Source organism: Globicephala melas, chromosome X (assembly GCF_963455315.2).
Source record: "Globicephala melas chromosome X, mGloMel1.2, whole genome shotgun sequence".
Classification (NCBI taxonomy): Eukaryota; Metazoa; Chordata; class Mammalia; order Artiodactyla; family Delphinidae; genus Globicephala; species Globicephala melas.
In genome coordinates this window covers 109017149-109027412 of record NC_083335.1, presented here as the reverse complement: position 1 = coordinate 109027412, position 10264 = coordinate 109017149, and the positions used below count along the sequence as shown (strand labels likewise).

At 35.9% G+C, this 10264-nt stretch overlaps 1 pseudogene; it reads right to left on the bottom strand.

Moving 5' to 3' along the window:
- Nucleotides 1-8107: 8107 nt before the first annotated feature.
- LOC115845675 (ATP synthase subunit g, mitochondrial pseudogene) lies at nt 8108-8419 on the bottom strand (annotated as a pseudogene).
- Between the last annotated feature and the right edge of the window lie 1845 nt (nt 8420-10264).

Sequence of the window (10264 nt, the reverse complement as noted above, 5' to 3'; positions counted from 1 at the left end):
GAAAGCACTTTGCAGCTAACCCTTCACAAAGACCCAATACATAGTCTCATGAGGTGGTCTCCCTTCCTTCTGATGCACGTAATCCCCAAGCACATTGACTGTAAAGCAATATCCTTTGACCACTAGCCAATTGCCATCTAAGCTTTTGACAGGACATATCATCATGCATATTAATTGTCAACATAATTTAAATCTGAATTCAAAACTCTCAGCTCATGTCAATAAAGGTGATATTCAATAAGTTATGTTGATTAGGGACAGACTTTTGCTTTTCAAAGAAAATACTGCATTTAGGTCAAATCTACTTATTTTTTTTTTGCTTATGTATGAAAAGCACCAAATTGAGCAGCATGTTTTATTGGTAAATAAGCTTCCTTTTCCTAGATCTTTTTTCAAGTGAAGATATTCTCTAATCACTTTAAAACTGGATGAGATGTACTGAGAAGGACACACATTACCTTTTGGGTATTACTGTCAAAAACACATAATCTGAATATAATCATTAGAAAACATCAGACAAATCCAAATGAAGGGTCATTCAGTAATTCTTTTAAAATGTCAATGTTATAAAAGACAAAGAAAGGCAGCAGAGAGGGCAAACAGCAGGAGCAAGAAGAACAACAATCCTGAAGCCTGTGGAACAAAAACCACATTCACAGAAAGATAAACAAGATGAAAAGGCAGAGGGCTATCTACTAGATGAAGGAACAAGAAAAAACCCCAGAAAAAGAACTAAATGAAGTGGAGATAGGCAACCTTACAGAAAAAGAATTCAGAATAATGATAGTGAAGATGATCTAGGACCTCGGAAAAAGAATGGAGGCAAAGATCAAGAAGATGCAAGAAATGTTTAACAAAGACCTAGAAGAATTAAAGAACAAACAAACAGAGATGAACAATACAATAAATGAAACGAAAACTACACTAGAAGGAATCAATAGCAGAATAACTGAGGCAGAAGAACGGATAAGTGACCTGGAAGACAGAATGGTGGAATTCACTGCTGCAGAACAGAATAAAGAAAAAAGAATGAAAAGAAATGAAGACAGCCTAAGAGATCTCTGGGACAACATTAAACCAACAACATTCGCATTATAGGGGGTCCCAAAAGGAGAAGAGACAGAGAAAGGACTAGAGAAAATATTTGAAGAAATTATAGTCGAAAACTTCCCTAACATGGGAAAGGAAATAGCCACCTAGGTCCAGGAAATGCAGAGAGTCCCATACAGGATAAACCCAAGGAGAAACATGCTGAGACACACAGTAATCAAATTGGCAAAAATTAAAGACAAAGAATAATTATTGAAAGCAGATAGGGAAAAACGACAAATAACATAAAAGGGAACTCCCATAAGGTTAACAACTGATTTCTCAGCAGAAACTCTACAAGCCAGAAGGGAGTGGCATGATATACTTAAAGTGAGGAAAGGGAAGAACCTACAACCAAGATTACTCTACCCAGCACAGATCTCATTCAGATTCCATAGAGAAATCAAAAGCTTTACAGACAAGCAAAAGTTAAGAGAATTCAGCACCACCAAACCAGCTCTACAACAAATGCTAAAGGAACTTCTCTAAGGGGGAAACACAGGAGAAGAAAAGGACCTACAAAAACAAACCCAAAACAATTAAGAAAATGGTCATAGGAACATACAGATTGATAATTACCTTAAACGTGAATGGATTAAATGCTCCAACCAAAAGACACAGGCTTGCTGAATGGATACAAAAACAAGACCCATATATATGCTGTCTACAAGAGACCCACTTCAGACCTAGGGACACATACAGACTGAAAGTGAGGGGATGGAAAAAGATATTCCATGCAAATGGAAATCAAAAGAAAGCTGGAGTAGCAATACTCATATCAGATAAAATAGACGTTAAAATAAAGAATGTTACAAGAGACAAGGAAGGACACTACATAATGATTAAGGGATCAATCCAAGAAGAAGATAAAACAATTATAAATATATATGCACCCAACATAGGAGCACCTCAATACATAAGGCAACTGCTAACAGCTATAAAAGAGGAAATCGACAGTAAAACAATAACAGTGGGGGACTTTAACACCTCACTTACACCAATGGACAGATCATCCAAAATGAAAATAAATAAGGAAACACAAGCTTTAAATGACACAATAGACCAGATAGATTTAATTGATATTTATAGGACATTCCATCCAAAAACAGCAGATTACATTTTCTTCTCAAGTGCACATGGAATATTCTCCAGGATGGATCACATCTTGGGTCACAAATCAAGCCTCAGTAAATTTAAGAAAATTGAAATCATATCAAGCATCTTTTCTGACCACAACACTATGAGATTAGAAATGAATTACAGGGAAAAAAACGTAAAAAACACAAACACATGGAGGCTAAACAATACGTTACTAAATAACCAAGAGATCACTGAAGAAATCAAAGAGGAAGTCAAAAAATACCTAGAGACAAATGACAATGAAAACACAACGATCCAAAACCTACGGGATGCAGCAAAAGCAGTTCTAAGAGGGAAGTTTATAGCTATATAAGCCTACCTCAAGAAACAAGAAAAATCTCAAATAAATAATCTAAACTTACACCTAAAGGAACCAGAGAAAGAAGAAAAAACAAAACCCAAAGTTAGCAGAAGGAAAGAAATAATAAAGATCAGAGCAGAAATAAATGAAATAGAAACAAAGAAAACAATAGCAAAGATCAATAAAACTAAAAGCTGGCTCTTTGAGAAGATAAACAAAATTGATAAACCATTAGCCAGACTCATCAAGAAAAAGAGGGAGAGGACTCAAATCAATAAAACTAGAAATGAAAAAGGAGAAGTTACAACAGACACCGCAGAAATACAAAGCATCCTAAGAGACTACTACAAGCAACTCTATGCCAATAAAATGGACAACCTGGAAGAAATGGACAAATTCTTACAAAGGTATAACCTTCCAAGACTGAACCAGGAAGAAACAGAAAATATGAACACGCCAATCACAAGTAATGAAATTGAAACTGTGATTAAAATCTTCAAACAAACAAAAGTCCAGGACCAGATGGCTTCACAGGTGAGTTCTATCAAACATTTAGAGAAGAGCTAACACCCATCCTTCTCAGACTCTTTCAAAAAATTGCAGAGGAAGGAACACTCCCAAACTCATTCTATGAGGGCACCATCACCCTGATACCAAAACCAGACAAAGATACTACAAAAAAAGAAAATTACAGACCAATATCACTGATGAATATCGATGCAAAAATCCTCAACAAAATACTAGCAAACAGAATCCAACAACACATTAAAAGGATCATACACCATGATCAAGTGGGATTTATCCCAGGGATGCAAGGATTCTTCAATATACGCAAATCAATCAATGTGATACACCATATTAACAAATTGAAGAATAAAAACCATATGATCATCTCAATAGATGCAGAAAAAGCTTTTGACAAAATTCAACACCCATTTATGATAAAAACTCTCCGGGAAGTGGGCATAGAGGTAACCTACCTCAACATAATAAGGGAGGCCATATATGACAAACCCACAGCAAACATCATTCTCAATGGTGAAAAACTGGAAGCATTTCCTCTAAGATCAGGAAGAAGACAAGGATGTCCACTCTCACCACTATTATTCAACATAGTTTTGGAAGTCCTAGCCATGGCAATCAGAGAAGAAAAAGAAATAAAAAGGAATACAAATTGGAAAAGAAGAAGTAAAACTGTCACTGTTTGCAGATGACATGATACTATACATAGAGAATCCTAAAAATGCTACCAGAAAACTACTAGAGATAATCAATGAATTTGGTAAAGTAGCAGGATACAAAATTAATGCACAGAAATCTTTTGCATTCCTATACACTAATGATGAAAAATTTGAAAGAGAAATTAAGGAAACACTCCCAGTTACCACTGCAACAAAAAGAATAAAATACCTAGGGAGACAAAAGACCTGTATGCAGAAAACTATAAGACACTGATGAAGGAAATTAAAGATGATACCAACAGATGGAGAGATATACCATATTCTTGGATTGGAAGAATCAATATTGTGAAAATGGCTATACTACCCAAAGCAATCTACAGATTCAATGAAATCCCTATCAAATTACCAATGGCTTTTTTCACGGAACTAGAACAAAAAATCTTAAAATTTGTACGGAGACACAAAAGACCCCGAATAGCCAAAGTAGTCTTGAGGGAAAAAAATGGAGCAGGAGAAATCAGACTCCCTGACTTCAGACTATACTACAAAGCTGCAGTAATCAAGACAATATGGTACTGGCATAAAAACACAAAAACAGATCAATGGAACAAGATAGAAAGCCCAAAGATAAACCAACGCACCTATGGTCAACTAATCTATGACAAAGGAGGCAAGGATATACAATGGAAAAAAGACAGTCTCTTCAATAAGTGGTGCTGGGAAAACTGGACGGTTACATGTAAAAGAATGAAATTAGAACACTCCCTAACACCATTTGACATAAATCACAGCAAAATCTTTTTTGATCCACCTCCTAGAGTAATGGAAATAAAAACAAAAATAAACAAATGGGACCTAATGAAACTTAAAAGCTTTTGCACAGCAAAGGAAACCATAAAAAAGACGAAAAGACAACCCTCAGAATGGGAGAAAATATTTGCAAACGAATCAATGGACAAAGGATTAATCTCCAAAATATATAAACAGTTCATGCAGCTCAAAATTAAAGAAACAAACAACCCAATGCAAAAATGGGCAGAAGACCTAAATAGACATTTCTCCAAAGAAGACATACAGATGGCCAAGAAACACATGAAAAGCTGCTCAACATCACTAATTATAAGAGAAATGGAAATCAAAACTACAATGAGGTATCACCTCACACCAGTTAGAATGGGCATCATCAGAAAATCTACAAACAACAAATGCTGGAGAGGGTGTGGAGAAAAGGGAACCCTCTTGCACTGTTGCTGGGAATGTACATTGATACAGCCACTATGGAGAACAGTATGGAGGTTCCTTAAAAAGCTAAAAATAGAATTACCATATGATCCAGCAATCCCAGTACTGGGCATATACCCAGAGAAAACCATAATTCAAAAAGACACATGCACCCCAGTGTTCATTGCAGCACTATTTACGATAGCCAGGTCATGGAAGCAACCTAAATGCCCATCGACAGACGAATGGATAAAGAAGATGTGGTACATATATACAATGGGATATTACTCAGCCGTAAAAATGAATGAAATCGGATCATTTGTTGAGACGTGGATGGATCTAGAGACTGTCATACAGAGTGAAGTAAGTCAGAAAGAGAAAAACAAATATCATATATTAACGCATGTATGTGGAACCTAGAAAAATGGTACAGATAAACTGGTTTGTAGGGCAGAGTTTGAGACACAGATGTAGAGAACAAACGTATGGACACCAAGGGGGGAAAGCCACGGCGGGTGGTGCTGGTGGTGTGATGAACTGGGCAATTGGGATTGACATGTATACACTGATGTGTATAAAATGGATGACTAATAAGAACCTGCTGTATAAAAAAATAAATAAAATAAAATTTAAAAATTAAAAAAATTAAAAAAAATAAAGCTCAAAGGACTGGGAAAAAGAAAAAGAAAGGCAGCAGAACTGTTTCAGATTAAAGGCGACTAAAGCAATAAGACAATTAAATGTAATATGAGATCCTGGACAGGATCCTAGACTTTAAAAGAATTGCTATAAAAGGCATTATTCAATTGGCAAAACTGAAATGTGGATTATAGATTAAATAATAGTACTGTATCGATGTTAAATTTCTTGATTTTGATAATATGATTATGTAAGGTAATATTCTTGTTCTTGGGGTACATAGATTTATATATCTAGGCGTAAAGGGGCATGATTTCTGCAACTTACTCTGAAGTAATTCAGAAAAATATATATCAGTATCTATCTATCTATCTATCTATCTATCTATCTATCTATCTATCTATCTATCCATCCATCCAGAGGCAGAGAGAATGATAAACTAAATGGGGAAGAATATTAACAACTAATGAATCTAGATAAAGAGCACATGGGAATTTTCCATACTATTTATGAACCTCTTATGTAAGGTTGAAATTATTTCCAAATAAAAAGTTTTTTAAAAAATTTAAAAAGATATTCTCTATACTTGGCATTAAGCATCAGTTGTCTCAAAAGTCTTGTATTGCCTCGCTTTCATCTTGTATGCACTGAAATTATTAGCATTGACACAAAAAATTCTTAACAGTGTCAAAGAACTGTAAAAACCTTATTACCTCTTTTAAGTTATGCAAAATTTACCTAAAATCTGTTGGATTTGAAATACGATTCACTGATGTCAATTTTAGAGACCAAGTTTATGTACTTACTCAGTGGATACTACAAATATTCTTTACTATTGTTGTGTGGGAACTTTTTGTTTGGTTCTTTAGCTTAATTCAATGTGCCCCATTCTGAGGAATATTAAAAATGGAAATGTTTTATCTAAGTATCATGTTTTAAAAGAACTTTTGGTTTGATTATTTGTAAGTGACATCATTTGAGACAACTGCTATTCTTAAGCATTGTTTTGGGGGGAGCATTATTGACATGTAGTAGGAGGAGGTCAGAATTGATAGACAGTGTGTGGGACAAACCTAACCATGAAAAATTATCTTCTGCATTACTTTCAATGTCCCACTGGACATTCATCATGGCAATAACCTGTTGATAATTATTAAATGTAGAGCATAATTCCATTTTTTAATTTAAAAAATATTTTGCACAGTTTTAATAATCACTGAATTTTCCAGGAATGTAAATGTCACTATCATATACATTGAGGAAAGAGTGAATTTTTAAAAAAATTATTAGAAACTGTTTACCAATCTGGAAAATCATGCCATCAATGGCAATGCCACTCATATTTGAGTGGCCAACACAACACACCTAAATCAGTCTGCATTATGAACCGGTCCCCACTATGGAGATTCCACTAACATACACGAATATAACTATATAGCCGTTATTTCAAAATGTCCAAAAGTTTTAAAGTTTCAACAATATTCAATTGCATATTGTCCTATTGCTTTTTTTAAAATTGAAAATGACCTGGTTTGGGCTTTTGGATATTATTATTGTTGTTGTTATTACTATCAATGTTATTTTTTAGACCAGCTTCAGGTTCACAGTAAAATTGAGCAGGAAATGCAGATATTTCTCGTATACTTCCTCCCCTGCACAGCCTCCCCCACTATCAACACCCCACATTAGAGTGTGGTATATTTGTTATAATCAGTGAACCTACACTGACACATCATTATCACCCTATATCCTTAGTTTATTTTTATTTTTTTATTTTTTATTTTTGGCCGCGCCCCGTGGCACAGAACTTCCCTGACCAGGGATCGAACCTGTGCCCCCTGCAGTGGAAGCATGAAGTCTTAACCACTGGACCACCAGGGAAGTCCCTAAATCCTTAGTTTATATTAGGATTCATGGTGATGTACATTGTTCTGTGGGTTTTGACAAATGTATAAGGACATGTATCCACCATTACAGTATTGTACAGAATAGTTTTACTGCCCTAAATATCCTTCTTTCCACCTATTCATCCCTCCCTCCCCTCTAACCTCTGGCCATCACTCATCTTTTTACGGTCTCCATGGTTTTGCCTTTTCCAGAACATTATATAGTTGGAATTAGAATGCTAAAACATATTGAATGTAGCCTTTTCAGATAGGCTCCTTTCACTTAGTAATATGCATTTAAAATTTCTTACTTCTTTTAAATCCAATTTCATTTATTATAAGTAGAAGTAAACATCTGACTCTTTGTAGTGTGATTGTGCTGAAACATTTACTTGAAATATATTTTATATTATAAATTACTTTCCTCTTATTTCTCCTTTAGATCACAGGATATTATGTAGATTTTTAAAACTTACTGTGAAGTTGGATTATATTACCCTTGAATTTCATCTCAGTAGAGCACAGAGGATGATATAAAATATTTCTCCTTTTCTTTTCTTTTTTTTTGACACATTGCCTTATTTTATTCAAATAGCAGTCTGCTCACACATGGTCCAAGAATACCCAAATAATAAAGCAAAGATTGGTCTTCAAACACCATAGCCAATGATGCCACGCTTGCCTACGATCTCGCCAACATAAAACCACATCCACACCTCAGTGGCCACCAAACCATTCAGTAGAGCTTCCTTAACTGTGAGCTGTTTGAAGCTACCAGTTTGAGCACTATTGATAATTTTCTTCAAGCTCTGAATAGCTGTAGGGATCTCAGCAGAGATTGGAGGAACCAGCTTATCCTTGGTGTAGTGCCAAAATGTGGCCAATCGAGGCTTTGAGTAAGTCACAGCAGCCTTGAACAGCACTGGGGCCTTCTCCGCGAGGTTATGGACAAACTGGGCCATGGTTCTAGGACGGAAAGCCTGTCACCCTGACTGGCCAGCTGAATCTCCTTCTTTTCTTAATTTTTTCATTTTATTTAAAAATTTTACAGCTTTATTGAGATATGATTGACAAATAAAAATTATATATGTTTAGGTTGTACAACATGATTTTCTTTAAGGCATACAATATGATGTGAATCTAAAAAAGTTGAACTCATAGAACCAGATTAGAATGGTGATTGACAGAGGCTGGGGTGGAAGAAATGAGGAGATGTTGGTCAAAGGATAAAAACTTTCAGTTATAAGATGAATAAATTCTGATGTACAGCATCAGATGTACTCTGATGTACTCTGTACATCAGATGGCTCTGATGTACAGCATGGTGATTATGGTTAATAAACTGTATTGTATAGTTGAAATTTGCAAAGAGAATGAATCATAAGTGTTCTCACTACACACACACCCAAAAATGGTAACTATGTGAGGTAATGGATGTGTTCATTAACTTGATTGTGATAATCATCCACAATGTATACATATATTAAATCATCACATTATAAAATATCTCTTTAAAAATGGAGTGAGCATTCTTCAAAATATTTAAAAATGAATTACTGTATGATCCAGCAATTCCACATCTGGGCATGTACCCAAAAGAATTGAAAGGGTCTCAAAGGGATATGTGTATACCTATATTCATAGCAGCATTACTCACAATAGCCAAAAGGTGGATGCAACCCAAGTGTCCATTGAGAGATGAATGAATAAGCAAAATGTGATATATATAATATCACACACACACACACACACACACACACACACACACACACACACATATGGTGAAATATTATTCAACCCTAAAAAGGAAGGAAATTCTGACATATGATTCAATATGGATGAAACTTGAGGATATTAAGTAAGTGAAATAAGCCAGTCACAAAAAGACAAATACTGTATGATTCCACTTATATAGGTACCTAGAATAGTCAAATTCATAGAGACAGAAAGTAGAATGATGGTTGCCCGGAGCCTGGGGGAGGAGGAATGAGGAGTAATTGTTTAATGGGTACGGAGTTTCAGTTTTGTCAGATGAAAAGAATCCTGGAGATTGGTTTCACAACAATGTGAATGTACTTAACATTACTGAACTGTGCACTTACAAATGGTTGAGATGGTACATTTTATGTTATGTGTATTTTACCACACACAAACAAAAAATAAACAAACCTAGGTGGAAGGGCATCGAGTATGATAGAGTTGAGATCCACTGCTCTGCAGGCTTGAAGGAGGGGCATGGTCTATAGTCTACTTGACCCCACTTCCCTATTCCCAGCAGGTTACACATCCTCCAGTGTGGAGACAAGGAACAGTGAAAGAGAAAAGTCATTTCTTTATATGACCACCAGTGGCAAGTTGATTGAGCTCATTGTGTAATTTTTCACTGAGCATTCATCCTATTGTCAAAAGACTTGGTGTGGCCAGGTGATGATCCCAACAGCCCTGCTGATGAAGGAATCACCTCCAAGCAGCTCCCCTGGGGGACTTAGCACAGCTGCTACCTGACTCTCAGCTGGGCGTCTCCCACCACATCCACATTCACCACTTTTCTGGAGCACCTCTGCTCCAAGTGAGCAGTATCCTAGCCATTCTGCATCCTGTCTCCGGGACCTGTTGGCACAGGAGGTACCCATCTTTCCATAAGCTTCAGAAAGTGAAAACTGGGAATTTGAATGGTCAGGCATTTTTTAAGAGATACTGTCTCTTGCACTTCCCATCTCTCCCCAGTACCTTAGGAGGCAGAGCAATATGACCAATGATAAAGATATCAGCTCCCACTTGTAGACCTACCCAAATATTGACTAGTT